The sequence below is a fragment of the Jaculus jaculus genome, chromosome 8 (assembly GCF_020740685.1).
Source record: "Jaculus jaculus isolate mJacJac1 chromosome 8, mJacJac1.mat.Y.cur, whole genome shotgun sequence".
NCBI lineage: Eukaryota > Metazoa > Chordata > Mammalia > Rodentia > Dipodidae > Jaculus > Jaculus jaculus.
This window is the reverse complement of record NC_059109.1, coordinates 57,998,164-58,018,975: the sequence shown is the minus strand read 5'-3', so window position 1 is coordinate 58,018,975 and position 20,812 is coordinate 57,998,164. Positions and strand designations below refer to the sequence as shown.

The 20,812-nt window shown below is 43.2% G+C and overlaps 1 protein-coding gene across 2 annotated transcripts in view; it reads left to right on the top strand.

The window, feature by feature from the left end:
• The first annotated feature begins 618 nt into the window (after positions 1-618).
• The window catches only part of Mga (MAX dimerization protein MGA), a 137,810-nt gene continuing 117,616 nt past the window's right edge, over positions 619-20,812 (top strand). Inside the window, exon 1 of one of the 2 annotated variants that reach the window (XM_045157278.1) lies at positions 619-697. The gene's annotated coding sequence lies outside the window, so the exon portion shown is untranslated. Of the gene's footprint in view, positions 698-932; positions 980-20,812 lie in introns of those variants that run through there. The other variant, XM_045157280.1, reaches the window with a different exon arrangement.

Below are 20,812 nucleotides of genomic sequence, written 5' to 3'. Positions count from 1 at the left end.
AGGTCAGCCTGGACTAAAAGTGAGACCCTATCACAACAAATATATATATATATATATATATATATATATATATATATATATATATATATATATATATATATATATATATATGTATATATATGGCGCTTCTGATCTAAGATCATATTTTCTCAGTTAGTAGATGGGGGGGGGGGTTCTTAGCTACAATGTAGCATCCCATCAGGTGAACCTGCAATTGTGGAGGGCCAGGAAAGGGTTGCTCCTCTATTCCTAGAGAAATTCCTAGTTTTACTTCCACTTTCAAGCGGGGATTGAAGTAAACAGGATTAAGTTTGCCTTCTCCCCCACTGACCATGAAAGGCCGTAAGTAAATCACCGTTGCTGTTTCTCTGCAATATTCAGTCATTCAGCCGGCACCGTTCGCTTCCTCCACGAAGGAAGGCTGAGCGGTTTGCCAGAGAGCACACAGATCGAACAAGTGGGGGAGGAGGGACTCCCAAGTGTCTAGTGCACTGTCACATTCCTCACCACCGCGTAGGGAGGCTCTCACAGGGACACGAAGGAAAGCCCGCAAGGTGAGAGCCAGGAAACCGGGAGAGGTGGTTTTCCCGGCATGCTCCGCAGCACACTGAGGGGCGCCAGACGCATCCCGGCGTGCACCGGGGAGCGCCCAAGGGCGACGGTTCACGCTCCCGGTGGGGCACGCGAAGTTAAGCCGGTAGGTGTGAGTTTACTTAGCCTCGGGCCCGGTTCCTCCGGTCCCCTTCTCCACACAGGGCAGAAGGGGGGGTCTTCTGGCCACGCTTTCTTTTCCGTGTGCAAACGACTTAGGGCGCCGCTTCGAGCCCCGTGCCAGGTGATTAGCGGTTAGGGGCGGGCCCGGGAGCAGCACGTGACGAGGCCCGGCAGCCAATGGCCAGCCGGGTGGTCGGGCAGCGCGACGATCCCGGGACCCCGGAGCGGCGCGCGGGCGGCGCGGGCGGCTCACCGTCTACCCCAGGTACGCGCAGGCGCCTTGCCTGCCACGCGCTCCGTCTTCCCCACGCGCCTGGTGCCGCGCGCTGGGCGCGAGGTGTTAAGAGTGTGTCGTGGGTGTTTTCGTGGGCTAAGGGGACGACGAGGTATGGGGGGGGGAGAGCGAGCGAGAGCGAGCGAGACCATGGCGTCACGTGCGCGCCACAAGCCAATCGCAGGCCGAGGCGCACCCACAGCTCTCCTCGGCGCCCCGGGGTGCGACGTGTGCAGTGAGGCCCGACCTGGCCCTCACAGTCTGGACGCTCCTTCGAAGCGCAAGTGCCGCCGGGCTCGTCTGGCGGCGGCGTGGCGTGGCGGTGTGCTCCCTGAGGAGCACGGACGACAAGTTCTGGGCAAAATGGCTGCTGGAAAGAGTCGCCTAGCAGGGGCCGCGCCGGCCGCGTGAAGGTCACATGACCAGGTTGGCAGCGCGTGCTGCTGGCGCGGGCTGGCGGGGCGGGGCGGGTCACGTGCCTCCCACCCCGCCCTCCTCGCCCGATGGTCCGCTCCCACCCCACCCTCGAAGCGTGGCCCGCCTCGTGGAGAAGCCGTGTGGTTCAGTGCAATGAGCCTTGCTGGATCTGGCAGTTGAAACTTGGGGTCCAGGCCTTTGGCTACTTTTATAATCTGTTCATTTATATTTTAGCAAGGTAGGGATGTTTTTTTTCCTCAATTTTTACTAACATTTTCCATGATTATAAAAAATATCCCATGGTAATACCCTACCTCCCCCCACTTTCCCCTTTGAAATTCCACTCTCCATCATATCCTCTCCCCATCCCAATCAGTCTCTCTTTTATTTTGATGTCATGATCTTTTCCTCTTATGATGGTCTTGTGTAGGTAGTGTCAGGCACTAGGGGTCATGGATATCCAGGCCATTTTATGTCTGGAGGGAGCATGTTGTAGGGATGATTGTTTTTTTAAGGTCCATGACTACCTGGCCGGAGTTACATGCAGATAACAAAAATAACGATGGTGGGTGGGGTATAGAGTAGTTCACTGGTAGACTGCCTGTTTAGAATCTCTTAGACCCTGGATTCCATCTCAAATTGAACAAAAATATTGACAGTAATTATGACGTAGCTGTCCTCTCCGAGATTATCCTCTGTGTCCTTCACTCAGTCATTACAGTCATGTGGGAACCTTGGTGAAGATAATTTGTTCCAATATTGTGGGCATATCCAACTTTATCAATTCATTCATACTTTATTTATGAGAGAAAGAGGGTGGTGGGAAGAATGCAAATGGGGAACTTCAGACACATGTGCCACCTTGTGCATCTGGGTACTGGAGTATTGAACTAGGGTCCTTATCTTCCTATGCACGTGCTGTAACTGCTGGACTCTCTCTCCAGCCCGCATTTATATTCTTTTCTTGTTTGTTTTTCGAGGTAGGGTTTCACTCTAGCCCAGGTTGATCTGGAATTCACTATGTAGTCCAAGGGTGGCCTCGAACTCAGCAATTCTCCTACCTTTGCCTCCTGAGTGCTGGGATTAAAGGTGTGCGCCAGCGCCAGGCCCTACTCCTATTTATATTCTATACTTGTCTCATAAAAGCTAAGTGTAAGGACCCAGAAAAGTTTCCACCTGTAAAATGTTTGAGTCTATCCCCAGCCTTTGGTGTTTTTCATGGTGTCAACTCATGGTTTCCAGTTCCTTTTGTTTTTTTTTTAAACTAAGGGTCAATGCCTTGTAGAAATAAAGCCTAAAAATTATAGATTACCAATCTCTGCTAATCTTTCTTCCCTTCTCTTCATCCCTCCTTCCCTTTCCTCTCCCCACCTGATATTAAACCCAGGTCCTAATTATCCTAGGCAACAGCTCTATTAGTGAACTGATTTGTACCCCCTAATACTGCTGTTTATATCTTATAGTATCTTTTGATTTATCTTTAAGACTTCTGGGATTTTATGGGAACACAATATGAAAAGTATTTATTGAGCAATCATAATAGCTGTCCCTTGCAATAGCTAAGATTTCTATCATAGTATTTTAAGTACTGTGTATTGTCTGTTCCCCTCTTTTATTTATTTGCAGGAGACACACACACACACAAACAGAATTGGCACATCAGGGCCTCAGACGCATGCGCTACCTTGTGCATCTGGCTTATGTGGATACTGGGGATCGAACTTGCGTCCTTTAGCTTTGCAGGCAAAAACCTTAACTGCTAAGCCAACTCTCTAGCCCCTTCTTCTCTTTTTGACAATCTAGTGTATCCCAGGCTGGCCTCAGACTTACTATGTAGCTGAGAATGACCTTGAATTTCAGAGCCTTTTGCAATTCCTACATGTTGGAATTACAGGAGAATACCACTACACTCAGTATATATTTTCTCTTCTTGCTTTTTAAAAAAATATTTTATTTATTTTTAGTTTTTCAAGGTAGGGTCTCCCTCTAGCCCAGGCTGACCTGGTATTCACTATGTAATCTCAGGGTGGCCTTGAACTCATGGCAATGCTCCTACCTCTGTCTCCTGAGTGCTGGGATTAAAGGTGTGTGCCACCATGCCTAGCTATTTTATTATTTATTTGGCAGACTGAGGGAGAAATAAAGGGGGAGAGGACTGTGCCACCACACCCAGCTATTTTATTTATTTGGCAGAGAGAAAGGGGGGGGGGGAGAAAGAGAGGGAGGGAGGGAAGGAGAGAGAATGGGCACGCCAGGGCTGCAGCCACTGTAAATAACTCCAGATCCATGTGCCCCCTTGTGCATCTGGCTTACGTGGGTCCTGGGGAATCAAACCTGGGTGCTTTGGCTTTGTAGACAAATGCCTTAACTTCTAAGCCATCTCTCCAGCCCTGCTTTTGGTTTTTTGAGGTAGGGTTTTGCTCTAGTTCAGGCTGACTTGGAATTCACTGTGTAGTCTTAGGCTGGCCTCAAGCTCCCAGCAGTCCTCCTACCTCAGACTCCTGAGTGTGTGCTGGGATTAAGGCAAGTGTCATAACCCCCCAACCAGTTTATATTTTCATTTTTTTCCAAAATAGTTGGGTTTATAGCTTTCGTAAGTAACAAAAAGGGGAAGTATTATACATATGACTTGTATATACATAGGGTATAAGGATGAAGCCTTCTGATACTGGGCCCAGGCAAATAAATTCGGGAGGTGCAATAATCTGTTTGGCCTTTTATTAAGGACATATAACACCCTTGCTCCTGACCTCCAGCGGCCTCAGTACTTCCCAACCTTCTCACCTCTCCCTGCTTCTATCATTAAGACCCTCCCTTCAGGGTAGGCCACACCCATACTCTAATACTGTGCCCACAGGTCTTAGTGTCTAGTTTGTGGGCACACACCACATGACCTCTCTTCTACAAGGGAGGGCAAAGAGGTGACACCAGTTCCTTATCATCTCAATACTGCAACTTTGCATCTCTTGTAATCTTTTTTCCTTTTTCTAGTGGTGCTGGAGATTGAACACCCTTATTCATGCTAGGCAAGGACTCTTCGCTGAGTTCTCTTCCCTCCCTCCCTCTCTCTCTTTTTTGAGGCAGGGTCTCACTCCAGGTTAGGTTGACCTTGAGTTTACTATGGAGCCCAAACTGGCTTTGAACAAATCGTGACAGTCCTCCTTTCTCAGCCTCCAGGTGTTGTGCACCACACTCAACCTCCTCTCCCTCCCTCCCTCCTCTCCCTCCCCCCCTCCCTCCCCCCCCCTCTCTATATATATACACACATTTTTTTTCTGTATCCTTGTTGGTTTCAAAGTTAATAGTTAGCTGAGGCTGGCTTTGAATTCCTGATCATCCTACCTCTGCCTCTCCAGTGTTGGAATTACAGGCATGCATCCTCATGATGAGCCTCTAAAACCCATCAGGAAGAATGAAGCGATAAAGTAGGAAAGTACTCCGCACTCGTAGTTGAGGCACAGGCAAGAGGTCAGCCTAGGATACATATTGAGATCCTGTATCGAAACCAAAACAACAAACTGAAAGGTTAAGTAGTAGCCCTGCAACAGACACAGAATAATAGCTATAAACATATAAGGTAATTTAGGGCTGAGGAGATGGCTCAGCAGTTAAAGGGGCTTGCTTGCAAAAGCCTGACTGCTCAGGTTTGATTCCCCAGTACCCATGTAAAGCCAGATATACAAAATGGTACATGGCATCTCATCTGGTTCATTTGCAGTCACAGGAGGCTCTGGTTTTGTACCCATATGTGTGCTTGTGTGTGTGTGTGTGTGTGTGTGTGTGCTCTCTTTCTCTCTCTCTCTCTTTCCCTCTCTCTCCCTCCTTGCAAATAAATAAGTAAATAAGTAATACCTGCCTGGAGGGCTGGAGAGATGCCTTAGTAGTTAAGTGACTTGCCTGCAAAGTCTAAAGGATGGGGTTCAATTCCCCAGTACCCACGAAAAGCTAGATGCATAAAGTGGCACATGCATTGGATTGAATTTGTAGCAGGAAAGAGGCCCTGGTGAGCCCATTCTGTATCTCTCTCTCTGTTTGCAAATAAATGAATAAATTAAAAAAGTTTAAAAAGCCAGGCATGATGGTGCACACCTTTAATCCCAGCACTTGGGAGGCCGAGGTAGGAGGATCACCGTGAGTTTGAGGCCATCCTGAGACTACATAGTGAATTCCAGGTCAGCCTGGGCTAGAGTGAGACCCTACCTCGAAAAACAAACAAACAAAAAACTTGTCTTGGGGACATGACTTGCAAAACCTGCCAGTCTGGATTTGATTCTATAGTACCCAGCTAAAGCCAGACACACAAAATGGTGCTTATAGTGGCAAGAGGCTCTTGCATGCCCATATATTTTTTCTCTCTCAAATAAATAAATAAAAATAGTTTTTAAGCAAAACAGCTGGTCTGGCGTGGTGGTGCACACCTTTAATTCTAGCACTTGGGAGGCAGAGGTAGGAGGTTCGCCATGAGTTTGAGGCCACCCTGAGACTACATAATGAATTCTAGCTCAGCCTGGACTAGAGTGAAACCTTACCTGTTGGTGGGGGTGGTGGGGAACGACATGGGAAACAGCTGGAAGCTAGAGAGATGACTTAGCCGTGAAGGTGCTTGCCTACCCACATAAGGCCAGGTGCACAAAGTGGCAAATATATATGGAGTTCATTTGCAGTGGCTGGAGGCCCTGGCAAACCCATTTTCTTTGTTTTTCTTTTATCTCTTTCTGTTTGCAAAAAAAAAAAAAAAAAAAGCCGGCTGGGCATGGTGGTGCAGGCCTTTAATCCCAGCACTCAGGAGGCAGAGAGGTAGGAGGATCACCATGAATTCAAGGCCACCCTGAGACTACATAGTGAATTCCAGGTCATCCTAGGCTAGAGTGAGACACTACCTCGAAAAACCGAAACTAAACAAAAAATTATAAGTATATAAAGTATAATATTTAATATATATGTAGCATATATTTCAGAACAGAAAAATACATTTCAGAACAATAAAAATTTAGATTTGCTGGGTATGGTAGCTCATGCATTTAATTCCAACACACTCTATACAGAGAGGTAGGAGGACTGTCATGAGTTCAAGGTCTGCCTGGGCTACAGAGTGATTCTCAAAGTCAGTCTTGGCTAAAGTGAAACTCTACTTCAAAAAAAATTTTTTTTTCAGCCAGACATGGTAGTACATGCCTTTAATCTCAGCACTTGGGAGACAGAGATAGGAGGATCTCTGAATTCAAAGCCAGCCCAGGACTACGAGTGAATTCCAGCTTGGGCTAGGAAAAAAAATTCTGATTTGTGGGAATAAAGATACAGATTTGCTCTAGAAAGAACATTCTAGTAATCAAGAAATCAAGCTAGCTCAGTGTGGTGGCATGCACCTTTAATCCTAGCACTCGGGAGGCAGAGGTAGGAGGATTGCGCAGGAGGATTGCTGTGACTTCCAGGCCACCCTGAGACTACATATGAATTGTAGATCAGCCTGAGCTAGAGTGAAACCCTACCTCGAAAAAATAAAAAAATTTTAAAAAGATCTATATTTGTCAGAGATGGCTACATAGTGAACCCCTATTGAAAAATAATTCAAAGGTAGGAAAGAAGTTATGTGTAATAGAATTAAAAGTAGGTAGAGGGCTGGCCAGCACTCGGGAGGCAGAGCTAGAGTGAAACCCTTCCTGGGGGGTGGGGGAAGGAAGGTAGGTAGGAAGGAAGTTTTTTTTTTTGTTTTTTTGTCTGCTCTAGCCCAGGCTGACCTGGAATTCACTGAGTAGTTTCAGGGTGGCCTTGAACTCAAGGTGATCCTCCTACCTCTGCCTCCCCAAGTGTTGGGATTAAAGGTGTGTGCTACCATGCCCAGCTAACTTTTTTAAAAAATATATTTTTATTTACTTGTTTGAGAGAGAGAAAGGGGATGCACTGGGCTCTCCAGCCACTGCAAATAAACTCCAGATGCATGTGCCCCCTTGTGCATCTGGCTTATGTGGGTCCTGGAGAGTCTAACCCAGATCCTCAAACTTTTCTCATCCACTAAGCCATCTCCAGCCCAACTTTTTTTTTTTATTGACAGCTTCCATACTTACAGATAATAAATCATGATCATTCCCTCCCCTCCCTCAGTTTCTCCTTCACAAATTCACATTCCATTATAGCCCTTCCCTCTCTCCATTAGTCTCTCTTATTTTATTTATTTATTTATTTATTTATTTTTTGGTTTTTCAAGGTAGGGTTTCACACTAGTCCAGGTTGACCTGGAATTCACTATGTAGTCTCAGGGTGGCCCCAAACTGACAGTGATCCTCCTACCTCTGCTTCTGGAGTGCTGGGATTAAAGGTGTGCACCACCACGCCGGGCTTCTCTCTTATTTTGATGTCATCATCTTTTCCTCCTATTATGAGGGTCTTATGAAGGTAGTACTAGGCACTGCGAGGTTGTGGATATCCAGACCAATTTCTGACTGGATGATTGCATTGTAAGTAGTCCTGCCATTCTTTTGGCTCTTACATTCTCTGCCATCTCTTTGGTAAATGGACCCTGAGCCTTGAAAGGTGTTATAGATATGTTTCAGTGCTGAACATTCCTCTGCCACTTTGTGAGCCAGTACAACGTTTAATGAAATTATGTCAGTTAAGAGCCAGTTCAGAGACATGCTGGGAGTGTTTTAGTCTCTGGCTGAATATGGCTTATTCTTTAGAGGCAAGCAATGATAATAGATTCTTCCTTCAATTGCCCACCTTGCCACCAACCTTCTCAGTTAGGAATTCTCTTTTAACTTTTTATATGTATTTTGAGCTCTTTGTTGGAACCTAGTGTATAATAAATCCTGTAGACTCAGCAGTACTCACCCCAGGAGTGTCCTTTAAATTGTTACATAAGAGGGAGGCTTAATGATGTGAATTATAGGTGTGAGAATTTTCATCTGTGAGCACAAGGTAGGGATGATTATTTTGTCATTCAATTTTTAGTGTGTATTAAGCACCTACCATATATAGGCATTATATGAACTATCCTGGGGAACCTGCAAAAGAAAAAGAAGATATAATTCCCTGCATATGAGGTCTTGAAGCATCCTTGAGGAACTGAAACAGAACAATAAGGAATTTGATCCTAATAAGCAATGTACCATCATGTAAAAGCTGAGGGATGTGTCATTTTTTATTTGTTTTTTTAAACTGTTTTTCTTTATTAGAGAGAGAGAGGGAGGGACAGAATGGACATGCTAGGGCCTCTAGCCACTGCATGTGCTGCTATGTGCATTTGTCCTATGTGGGTACTGGAGAATTGAACCTGGGCCCTTAGGTTTCGCAGACAAGCATCTTAACTACTAAGCCATCTCTCAAGCCCTGCTTTTTGTTTTCAGACAGAATTTCACTCTGTAGCTCAGGTTGACGTCAAAATCCTGTTGCCTAAACCAAGTTTTAGGATTACAGGCATGAGCCATCTGCCCAACTGGTTTTTAGTCTTTTAGTTTAACTTGTAAATTCTGAATGCTTACAGTGAAAATCTCAGTTTCTCTTTCTATCCTTCTCTTATTTTCACTTTTTTCTTGGTTCACCAGCATGCATCACAGTGCCTCATCTGTATTTTTTGTTTAATATTTCCAGCTTAAGTGAGTTATTACTGATTTCACCCTGTGTTTGAGGTGGTAAAACCCATACACAGCTGGGTGTGGTCTGCACATGCCTTTGATTGCTGTGAGTTCCAGGCCACCCTGAGACTACATAGTAAATTCCAGGTCAGCCTGGGCTAGAGTGAAACCCTACCTCGAAAAACCAAACACACACATATACATACACACACTCACACGTTGCATAAAAGCAACAAAAGGAAAGGAAAACCCATACACATTAGGGTCTGAGGGTCTGGAAATACAGCTCAGTTGGTAGAACCCTTGCCCAACATGTTCAGTGCCCTAAAATTAATCTTTAATACTTCAATAACAAAACAAAATCCATATATAGGAAGAGGGTGGTTTGCTACGCATTGCATCCAAGTACTATATTGTTTGGTATGTATTTATTTAAGTGCCGAAGATGATGATACCAAGTATTCTACTATGGTGCTATCTCTTCTCTACCTCCCCATCATTTATCTTTTTGTTGTTTTTTGTTTTATCGAGGTAGGGTATTGCTCTCTATCCCAAGCTGACCTGGAATTAGTTATGTAGTCACAGGCTGGCTTTGAACTCATAGTGATTCTTCTACCTCTGCCTCCAGAGTGCTGGGATTACAGGCATGCACATTTGTTTGTTTTTTATGTATTTATTTATTTGAAGGAGCGAGAGAGAATGGGTATGCCCGGGCCTCTAGCCACTACAAATGAACTCTAGATGAATGTGCCATCTTGTGCATCTGGCTTACATGGGTCCTGGGGAATTGAACCTGGGTTCTAAGGCTTTAAAGGTTAATGACTGAACCTACCTCTACCACTGAAGGGCTAAGCATAAGTAAAGGCATGCACCACCATACTTGACTAAAATGGTACTTCATGTTTTTTAAAAATATTTTATTTATTTATTTGAGAGAGAGAGAGAGAATGAATATATATGAATGGGTGTGCCAGGGACTGTAGCCACTGCAAATAAACTCCAATCGCATGCATCACCTTGTGTGTCTGATTTTATGTGGGTAATAGGGAATCCAACCTGGTCCTTTGGTTTTGCTAGCAAATGACTTAATCACTAGGCAATCTCTCCAGCTAAATATTTTTTTTTTCTGTTTGTTTTTTATTGGTTTTCAAGGTAGGGTCTCACTCTAGTCCAGACTGACCTGGAATTTACTATGTAGTCTCAGGGTGGCCTTGAACTCACAGGGATCCTCCTACCTCTGCCTCAGGAATGCTGGGATTAAAGGTGTGCACCACCACACCCAGCTTCCACTTTTATTTTATTTTATTTTATTTTATTTTTGTCATGTTCAAGTCAATCATTTACACACTTAAATTTATTTTATTTTTTTTCAAATTTGTATTAACAACTTCCATGATTATAAAATATATCCCATGGTAATTCCGTCTCTCTGCCCACTTTCCCCTTTGAAACTCCACTCTCCATCATACCTCTTCCCCCTCTCAATCAGTCTCTCTTTTATTTTGATATCATGATCTTTTCCTCCTCTTATGATGGTCTTGTGTAGGTAGTATCAGGCACTATGAGGTCATGGATATCCAGGCCATTTTGTGTCTGGTGGGGAGCACATTGTAAGGAGTCCTGCCCTTCCTTTGGCTCTTACATTCTTTCTTCTACCTCTTCTGCATTAGACATTGGAAGGTGTGGTAGAGAGAATACAGTACTGAGCACTGCGGTCACTTCTTTCTAGCACCATGATGCCTTCTGAGTTACCACAAGGTCACTGCCATCAGAAAAGAGAAGATTCTCTACCAAAAGTGAGAGTGGCATTAATATAAGGGTATGAACATTAAGAAAAGTGCTTACTGGGCAGTTTGGTGAGCATAGTATATACATTTAGCCAGACAGCAGCAGATGTTATACCCCTAGGGCTCATGACTACCCCTGTTTTAAGTTTTCAGTATCAGGGATGTATTCTCTCCCATGGAGTGGGCCTCCAGTCCAATTGGAGAGCAGTTGGTTTCCACCATGGTAGATGTGCCACTATTGCACCCGTTGGTTCATTTGGCCTACCTGGCCAAATATAAGGCTTGCAGTGTTCCACCTTATTTTTTGAGATAGGGTCTCTCACTGAACCTGGAGCTTACTGATTTCCACTAGACTAGGTATCCAGCAATCACCAGGGGGTTCTTTTGTTTTGACCTTCCCATGACTGGGATTATAGGTATGTGCTGCCACACCCAGCTTTCCCATGGGTGCTGAAACCTGTACTCAGGTCCTAATGCTTGGGCAGCAAGCATTTTACCAGATTAGCCATTTCTCCAGTACTTTTTTTTTTTTTCTTCCCCCAGATACAGTTTTATATAGGCCAGGTAGGTTTGGGACATGTGGAGGATGGCCTTGAACACCTGATTTTCTTCCTCTACCTCCCAGGGTCTGTGATTATCAACATAATTCTTCATAGGAAATGTAATCAACTTGTGATAAGTTCAGGTTACTCACTTAGCTTGACACATAAAATCTCTATATCTCAGTTTTTTGTTTTTAATTTTAATTTATTTATTTGACACAGAGAGAGAGTGCATCTGTCTTATGTGGGTCCTGGGGAATCAAACCTGTGTCCTTTGGCTTTCCAGGCAAGTGCCCTAACTGCTAAACCATCCTTCCAGCCCTCTATCTTATAGTTTTATCCCATGCCACATATCTCCTCCATATATTTGTGATAAGAGAATGGGCATGCCAGGGCCTCTAGCCATTGCAAATGTACTGCAGATGTATATGCCACTTTGCATATCTCACATTACATGGGTACTGAGGAATTGAACCCAGGTCATTAGACTTTACAGGCAAGTATCTTAACTGCCAAGCCATCTCTCAAGCCCCTAAAATTTTTATTTATTGGAAAGAGAGAGCGGCAGATAGAGTGAATGGATGCACTAGGGCCTCCAGTTATTGGAAATGAACTCCAGATGCATCACCACCTTGTGCATCTGGTTTATGTGGGTTCTGGGGAGTCAAATCTGGGTCCTCAGGCTTTGAAGGCAAGTGCCTTAACTGCTAAAATATCACTTCAGCCCCTACCTGACATTTTTATTTATGATTTATTTGCAGGGAGGAAGGGAAGGAGGAAGCATGGTCTCTCTAGGGCCTCTTGCTGCTGCAAACGAACTCCAGCTGCATGTGCCACTTTGAGAATCTGGCTTTATGTGGGTACTTGGGAATAGAACCCCAGCAGTCAGGCTTTGCAAGTGATGCTTTTAACCACTGAGCCATTTCTACATCCCCAAAACTTTTTTTTTTCTTTTTGGGTTTTTCAAGGTAGGGTCTCCCTCTAGCCCAGGCTGACCTGGAATTCACTATGTAGTCTCAGGGTGGCTTCAAACTCTCTGTGATCCTCCTACCTCTGCCTCCCAAGTGCTGGGGTTAAAGGCGTGTGCCACTACGCCCGGTTTATAATTATAATTTTTTTCCGCATTTGGTAAAATACGATAGAGAACACTCAACAGTTTATAGTGTTTTCTTTCTTTTGTCTTCCTTTCTTTCAAAACTGTAACCTCTAACTCATAGCAATCTTCCTGCTTTATAGCCTCATGAGTGCTGGGATTACAGATGTGATCTACCATACCTGGCACTTTTTTTCAGGTTGATTTTATTTATGTATATTTGCTTTTGGTTTTGTTTTTCAAGGAAGGGTCTTGCTCTAGTCCAGGCCTTTAATCCCAGCACTTGCACTTGTTTTTTCTAGTTATGGTCTTGTTCTAGCCCAGGCTGACATAGAATTCACTCGGTAGTCTCAGGCTAGCCTCAAACTCAGTGATCTTCCTACCTCTGGCTCCCAAGTGCTGGAATTAAAGGCATGCATCACCATGCCCAGCCAGTTTTTGTATTTATTCAATGAGGGTACAGAGTAGTAATTTGATACAAGTGTGCTGTTTTGTGATATTAAGTATATTCACATTGTTGTAAGACTGTTACTACTGTCTATCTCCAGTGTTTTACCTTCTTAAACTGTGTATCTATTTAACTCTTAACTCCTGTTTCCTCATCCTCTCAGCTCCTGGAAACCACCATTCTTTTTTTTTTTTTTTTTTTTTTTTTTCCCTGAGATAGGATCTCACTGTAGTTCATGCTGAAGTGGAATTCACTATGTAGTCTCAGGGTGGCCTCTAACTCACTGTGATCCTATTACCTCTGCCTCCCGAATGCTGGGATTAAAGGTATGTACTACCACACCTGGCTCTTTTTGCCTCTGAATTTTACTACCCTAGAGACTTAATGTAAGTGTGTTTTCAAGGTTGGGTCTCACTCCAGCCCAGGCTGACCTAGAATTACTGTGTAGTCTGAAGCTGGCCTCATCCTCACAGTGATCTTCCTACCTTTGCCTCCCAAGAGTACTGGGATTAATGACATGCACCACCAAACCCGGCCATGCAAAAAAAAAAAAAAAAAAAAAAAAAAAAAAAAAAAAAAAATTAACTTTTTTGACAGTTTCTATAATTATCAACAATAAACCATGATAATTTTCTCCCCACTCCCACTTTCCCCCCTCACAAATCCCTCCTGTATCATTTTCCCTCCCTCTTTCAATTAGTCTCTTTGATGTCTTCCTCTTTTCCTCCTATTATGAAGACCTTGTATAGGTAGTGTAAGGCACTGTAAGGTCATGGATATCCAGTCCATTTTGTGTCTGGATGATTGCACTGTAAGCAGTCCTACCCTTCCTTTGGCTCTTATTGTTTTTGCCACTTCTTCTGCAATGGACCCTGAGCCTTGGAAGGTATAATAGAGCTTTCTCAGCACTGAACACTCCACTGTCATTTCTTCTCAGCACTATAGTGACTTATTGGCGGCTAATTTTATTTTGTATTATGTCTTTAAGGTTCATCCATGTTGTAGCATGTATTAGAATTTCCTTCCTTTAAAGAAATTTGCTGGGCATGTCAGCACATGCCTTTAAGCCCACACTCTTGGGAGGCTGAGGTTAGAGGAGAGCTATGAGTTTAAGGCCAGCCTGAGACTACAGACTGAATTACAGGTCAGCCAGCTTGCCTGGGTTAGAGTGAGACTCGACCTTGAAAAACAAATACCAAACAAAAGAGTTTAAGGACTTTAACAAACTATATCTTTTTTGATATTGCATTTATTTATTGGAGAAAGAGATAAAGAGAGAAACAAATATAAAGAGAATGGGCGCGCCAGGGCCTCTGGCCACTGTAGACAAACTCCAGACAAATGTGCTACCTTGTGTAACTGGCTTACGTGGGTACTGGGGAATTGAACCTGGGTCCTTAGGCTTTGTCCTAAGCCATCTCTCCAGCCCAGGTTTCAGGACTTTTTTTTTTCTTTTTTAAATTTTTATTAGCATTTTCCATGATTATAAAAAAAAAAACATGTTAATTCCCTCCCTCCCCCCACACTTTTTTTTTTTTTTTTTGAGAGGGCCTGGTGCACCCATATTCTCTCATTCCCTCTCTCTCTATCTGGGTGGAAATAAAATATTTTAAAATAATGAAAATTTTTATTGACAACTTTCATAATTATAGATAATAAACTATGATAAATTACCCTCCACATTCCCCTTCACAACTCCACTCTTCATCATATCCCTAGTTTAAGGACTTTTTAAGAGCAATTTTAGATTTACATATACTTCTTGCCTTCAATATATAATAACTTCTTCATTTTCTGCATTCTCCATCAGAGTGGTACATTTTTTAGAAACGATAACATATATTGACACACCTAATCATCAAAAGCCCATGTTTGCATGTGGTTCTGTACATTCTGTAAGTATGATGACATGTGTCCATCATTACGTTACCATATGGAATATTTCTACTGTTCTCAGAAAATTTGTGCTTTACCTACTCATGCCCTCCATCCGATGATCTTTTTATTGTATCATGATTTTGCCTTTTTTTTTAAAATTTTTTTAAAAATTTTTTATTGGAGAGCGACAGACAGAGAGCAAGACAGATAGAGGGAGAGAGAGAGAATGGGCGCGCCAGGGCTTCCAGCCTCTGCAAACGAACTCCAGACGCGTGCGCCCCCTTGTGCATCTGGCTAACGTGGGACCTGGGGAAGCGAGCCTCGAACGGGGGTCCTTAGGCTTCACAGGCAAGTGCTTAACCGCTAGGCCATCTCCCCAGCCCACCTTTTTTTTTTTTTTTTTAAGGCTGGATAATACTCCATTATAAATACACTGCATTTTTTTTCTTATCCTTTTCAGTGCATACTTGGGTTATTTTTACCTTGTGGCTATGGTAATAATGTTGCTATGAATATGGGTGTTCAAATACTTCTTCAAGTTTCTGCTTGCAGTTATTTTGAAGTTGTATATCAAGAAGTGAAACTGGGGCTAGAGAAATGGTTTAGGGGTTAAGGTGCTTGCCTGCAAAGCCAAATGACCTAGGTTCAATAGCTGAGGACCCACATATGCGTCTGGGTTCATTTGCAGTGGCTGGAGGCCCTGCTGTGCCCCTTGTCTATTTGTCTCTCTGCTTATTTCTTTTTTTCTCTCAAATAAATAAATAAATATATTAAAAATAAGCCAGGCATGGTGGTGCACACCTTTAATCCCAGCACTCCAGAGGCAGAGGTAGGAGGATCACTGTGAGTTCTAGGCCACCCTGCGACTACATAGTGAATTCCAGGTCAGCCTGGACTAGACTGAAACCCTACCTCAAATTCCCTCTCCCCCTCAAAAAGAAGTAAAACTGTGGATAAATGCTAATTTTACATTTAATTTTTTAAGTTATCACTTTTTTTCCTCAAGGCAGGGTTTCACTTTAGCTCAGGCTGACTTGGAATTTACTGTGTAGTCTCAGGATGGCCTGGAACTCATGGCAATCCTCCTACCTCTGCCTCCTAAGTGCTGGGATTAAAGGTGTGCACCACCACACCTGGCTAAGGTATCACTTTTCAGTTGCAAAGGTAGTACAGCGTCCCCATATACCTCTGACCCAGTTTCCTCTAATGTTGACATCTTACATTACATGTTAAGAATCAACAAACAGGGTTGGAGAGATGGCTTAGCGGTTAAGCGCTTGCCTGTGAAGCCTAAGGACTCCAGTTCGAGGCTCGATTCCCCAGGACCCATGTGAGCCAGATGCACAAGGGGGCGCACGTGTCTGGAGTTCACTTGCAGTGGCTAGAGACCCTGGCACACCCGTTCTCTCCCTCTCTCTCTCTCTCTCTCGCTCTCGCTCTGCCTCTTTGTCTGTCATTCTCAAATAAATAAAAACAAACAAAAAAAATTTTTAAAAAATCAACAAACAAAACTCAAGTCATCAACATTGGAACATTATTAAATAAATTTCAGACTTCAGCCAGGCATGGTGGCACACGATTTTAATCCCAGCACTTGGCAAGCAGAGGTAGGAGGATCATCGTGAGTTCAAGGCTGCCCTGAGACTACATAGTGAGTTCCAGGTCAACCTGAGCTAGAGTTAAACCCTACCATGAAAAAACCATAAAAGACAACAAAAATTTTCACACTTCATTTGGATTTCATTGGATGTTTTCATTAATGTTCTTATTCTGTTCCAGAATCTAATTTAAAAAAAAAAATCTCAGCCAGGTATGGTGGAGCACACCTTTAATCCCAGCACTCGGGAGGCAGAGGTAGGAGGATCGCCATGAGTTCAAGGCCACCCTGAGACTCCATAGTGAATTCCAGGTCAGTCTGGGCCAAAGTGAGACCCTACCTTGAAAAACAAAAACAAAAACAAAAACAAAAAAATCTCATTGCTTTTAGTCAGTGTTTTTGTTTCCTTGCACTTGACACAGAGGCTGGTGTGTGTGTGTGTGTGTATGCACACACATATACATATATATGTAGTGTTTCTTGAATGAATTAATCATCTCCATTTTATTTTTCTGTCCTTTTTGAGGATGTTCCATTAACCTTTTTCTGGATTTATTTAATTCTTTTATTTTCCTTTGTACCTCTCTGCCTTTTGTTTCTTACCTTGTAAGGTTAATAAAAAAATTTTTTTTTGAGATAGGGTCTCACTCTAGCCCAGGCTAACCTAGAACTCACTGTGATCCACCTACCTCTGCGTCCCAAGTGCTGGGATTAAAGGTGTGCTCCATCATACCCAGCTAAATTTTTCATTCTACTTTTTTCCAGGTAGGGTGTCACTCTAGCCCAGCTGACCTGGAATTCACTATGTAGTCTCGGGGTGGTCTCCAACTCATGGCGATCCTCCTACCTCTGCCTCCCGAGTTCTGGGATTAAAGGTGTGAGCCACCACACCTGCCTTTATTTATTTATTTTATTTGAGAGAGAAAGAGAGAGAAAATGGTCACGGCAGGGCCTTTAGTCACTGCAAACAAACTCCAGATGCATGCGCCACCTTGTGCATCTTGTTTTATGTGGGTACTGGGGAGTTGAACCTAGGTCTTTAGGCTTCGCCTACAAGCAGTGCCTTAACCACTAATCCATTTTTCCAGCCTTAAATCTTTATTTTTTTCATGTGTATGTTTATTGTGTGTATGCACATTCACATTTGTGAGCACACATGTGTACATCTGTGTGGAGCCCAGAAATTGATGTTCAGTGTCTTCCTCAATCATTCTCCACCTTTTTTATTGAGGCATAGTATCTCATTTGAACCCATTCTAGCTGTCCAGCACCAGGGACTCCTTTTCTCCACTTCCTAAACACTGGGATTACAGGTGGGCCACTATGTTGTTTTGTCATTTATATGGGTGCACAGGATCCAAACTTAGCTCCTCAAGTTTTTGTTTGGCAAGGGTATGGCCCATTGAGCCATCTTCCCAGCCCCATAAACCCTTTATATTCATGATCCATCCCTACACATTAAATTTTCCAGGCAATGGTAAAGAAAATTCTCTTTGATTTTGAGACTTAATTTTCTCCAAACCCTTCTCTTCATGGTGGACTGTTTAGAGGATTACGATTGCACTCAGAGGCAGAGATAGGAGGATTGCTATGAGTTCGAGGTCAGCCTGAGACTACATAGTGAATTCCAGGTCTGCTTGGGCTAGAGCAAAACCCTACCTTGAAGAACCAAAAAAATAAAAAAAGTTCCAGTTTTATAATAACTTGGTTCCCCTAGGTTCTAGCCCTCATTTTAGGCTATTTGGGAACTCCCCAAGAGCATCTCAAAACAAGAGATTCCCTCATTATCCATGACATTTCCAAGTAATGTAGGAGTTGGTCATTACATGTTCCTTTCAGGAAATTATAAGGGTCTAGGAAGTCTCTCAGGAACTGGAGTAGAGGCATATAATTTTTTTTACTTCCCTACCTTTTCCCCTTTCCTCTCTTTCCCCCCTTTTCCTCCCTTTGCCCTTCCTTCCCTCTCCCCCCTTCCTACTTCTCTTTACCTTTCCTTTCTGGCTCTATACCCCTGTCTGGCTTGGAATCTGTGTGCCTTGGTTTCCCAGGCTCTAGGATTATAGGCATGCACTGCCACACTTGTCATTTATTTGGGTTTTTTTGAGGAAGAGTCTAACTATACCCCAGGCTGACCTTTAACTCACTCAGTGGCCTCGAACTCACAGTGATCCTCCTACTTTAGTCTCCAGAGTGTTGGGCTTATGTTTATTATTTATTTATTTATTTTTGAGGTAGGGTCTTGCTGTAGTACTGACGGACCTGGAATTCATTGTGTAGTCTTAGGCTGGCCTGAACTCACAGCAGTCCTCCTACCTCTCCCTCCCAAGTGCTGGGATTAAAGGTGTGCACTACTACACCCGGCCTTTATGTTTTAGTCTGTTAGTCTATCACACTATTATTGGTAGAGTCAGACTATTGATCCTGGCAACCCTAACAAGTTAAGCTTGGTCGCTTGTCCTCAACAATTAGACTAATATTGAAAAACAGAGAAAAAAGGTTTATTCAATTTGGCCACATTGGGAAGAGGAACAAAGAGGTCCAATGACCCTTCTGCCCCCAAAACCATTTTTGGGATTTTGACATGATGTTTGAGTTTAAATAGAGGACAAGGGGATTATTACTGAAGTTATGAGAGGCTTATAAGTGGCTCTCAAGAGCGGAGCAGTCAACTTGGGGGTTACAGAGAGGGGGCTTTATAGAGAACTTCAAAAACTGTGATTATTTTTAATGAAGGATTAGTGAGACAAAGAATGTGAAGTGCTAAAAACAATACTTTGCCTATAGTAAGTAGTCAGTGGTTGGTACTGACCACCTCTTGAAACTGTATTCCTGTGGTATGAAATCTTGATGTCAAAAATAGATTGTATTATATTTGAAATGATACTAATCCAGGCTTTAGGATTAAGGAGTGGAAATGGGATCTTGTTACCCTGAGAGTAAAATGAGGTTTGGAGTCACATAAGAATTAGGTTCCCAGTTGCATTGAGTTTGGAAGAAGAGGTTAGATTACATAAATACCTTCTTCTACCCAGTAACCTCTTTACAGAAGTATGCATGTTAGTGTTTCTCCAAAATGTTAACTGTATTTATATTTTCAAGCAAGCACCTTTAACTGCTGGGCTATCTCTCGAGCCTTGTATTTGTATTTTTCAGAATGAAAGGTTTTCAACACTGCATGTTACTTTTCCATTCTTTTGTTTTGTTTGAGATAGGGTCTTGCTCTAGCCTAGGCTGACCTAGAATTCACTATGTAGTCACAGGGAAGCCTGGAACTCACAGCGAGCCTTCTACCTCTGTCTCTCAAACACTGGGATTGAGGCATGTGCCACCAGGCATAGCAGAAAATATTTAAAAAATTTTTTTTTTGTTTTTTGTTTTGGTTTTTCGAGGTGGGGTCTCACTCTAGCCCAGGCTGACCTGGAATTCATGATGGAGTCTCAGGGTGGCCTCGAACTCAAGGCGATCCTCCTACCTCTGCCTCCCGAGTGCTGGGATTAAAGGGGTGTGCTACCATGCCTGGCTAAAAAATATTTTTTAATTCTATTTTTATTTATTTATATGCATGCAGAAAAAAGAGAGAATATGGGTGTGTCAGGGGCTCCAGCCACTGCACATGAACTTCAGATGCATGTGCTACTTTCTGCATCTGTCTCTATGTGGGTACTGGGAATAGAACCCAGGTTATTAGGTTTTGTAGGCAAGTTCCTTAACTGCTGAGCCATCTCTTCTGTTCTATTTATTTATTTGAGACAGATAGATGGACAGATAGTATGGGCATCCCAGCGCCTCTTGCCACTGCAAACTGTAGACACATGTACCACTTTCTGCATCTGGATTTATGTGGGTACTAGGTCATCAGGCTTTACAAGCAAGTGCTCTTAATTGCTGAACCATTTCTCCAGCCCCCTTGTTTTGTTTATTTGAGACAGGGTCTCATTCTGTAACATAGACTGGCTGTCATTCATGGAAATCCTCCTCATTCAACTTCCCAAGTGCTTGGATTGCAGGCATGAAACACCATACCTGGCTTAACATACATAACTTACATAATGACCTCTTCTTCTATATTTAGATCAAATGAGTCCAAGTTTGACCAGAACAGTAACATAATCATAATTCCCATGTAAAGGTGATAAAGTAAAAACACTTCTGGTCAGCTGGGCGTGGTGGTGCACACCTTTAATCCCAGCACTCAGGAGGCAGAAATAGGAAGATGTCTGTGAGTTCAAGTCCACCCTGAGACTACATAATGAATTCCAGGTCAGCCTTGAAAAACAAAAACAAAACAAAATCAGGGGCTGTAGAACGAGTTTCGTAGCTGGGGTGCTTACCTATAAAGTCTAAGGACCCAAGTTCCATTGCCCAGTACATACAGAATCACATGTGCAGAGTGGTGCATGCATTTGGAGTTCATTTGCAGCACTCATTCTCTCTCCATCCCTTCCTCTCTCTGCTTGCAAATAAGTAAATAAAGATGCCTTTATTAAAAAA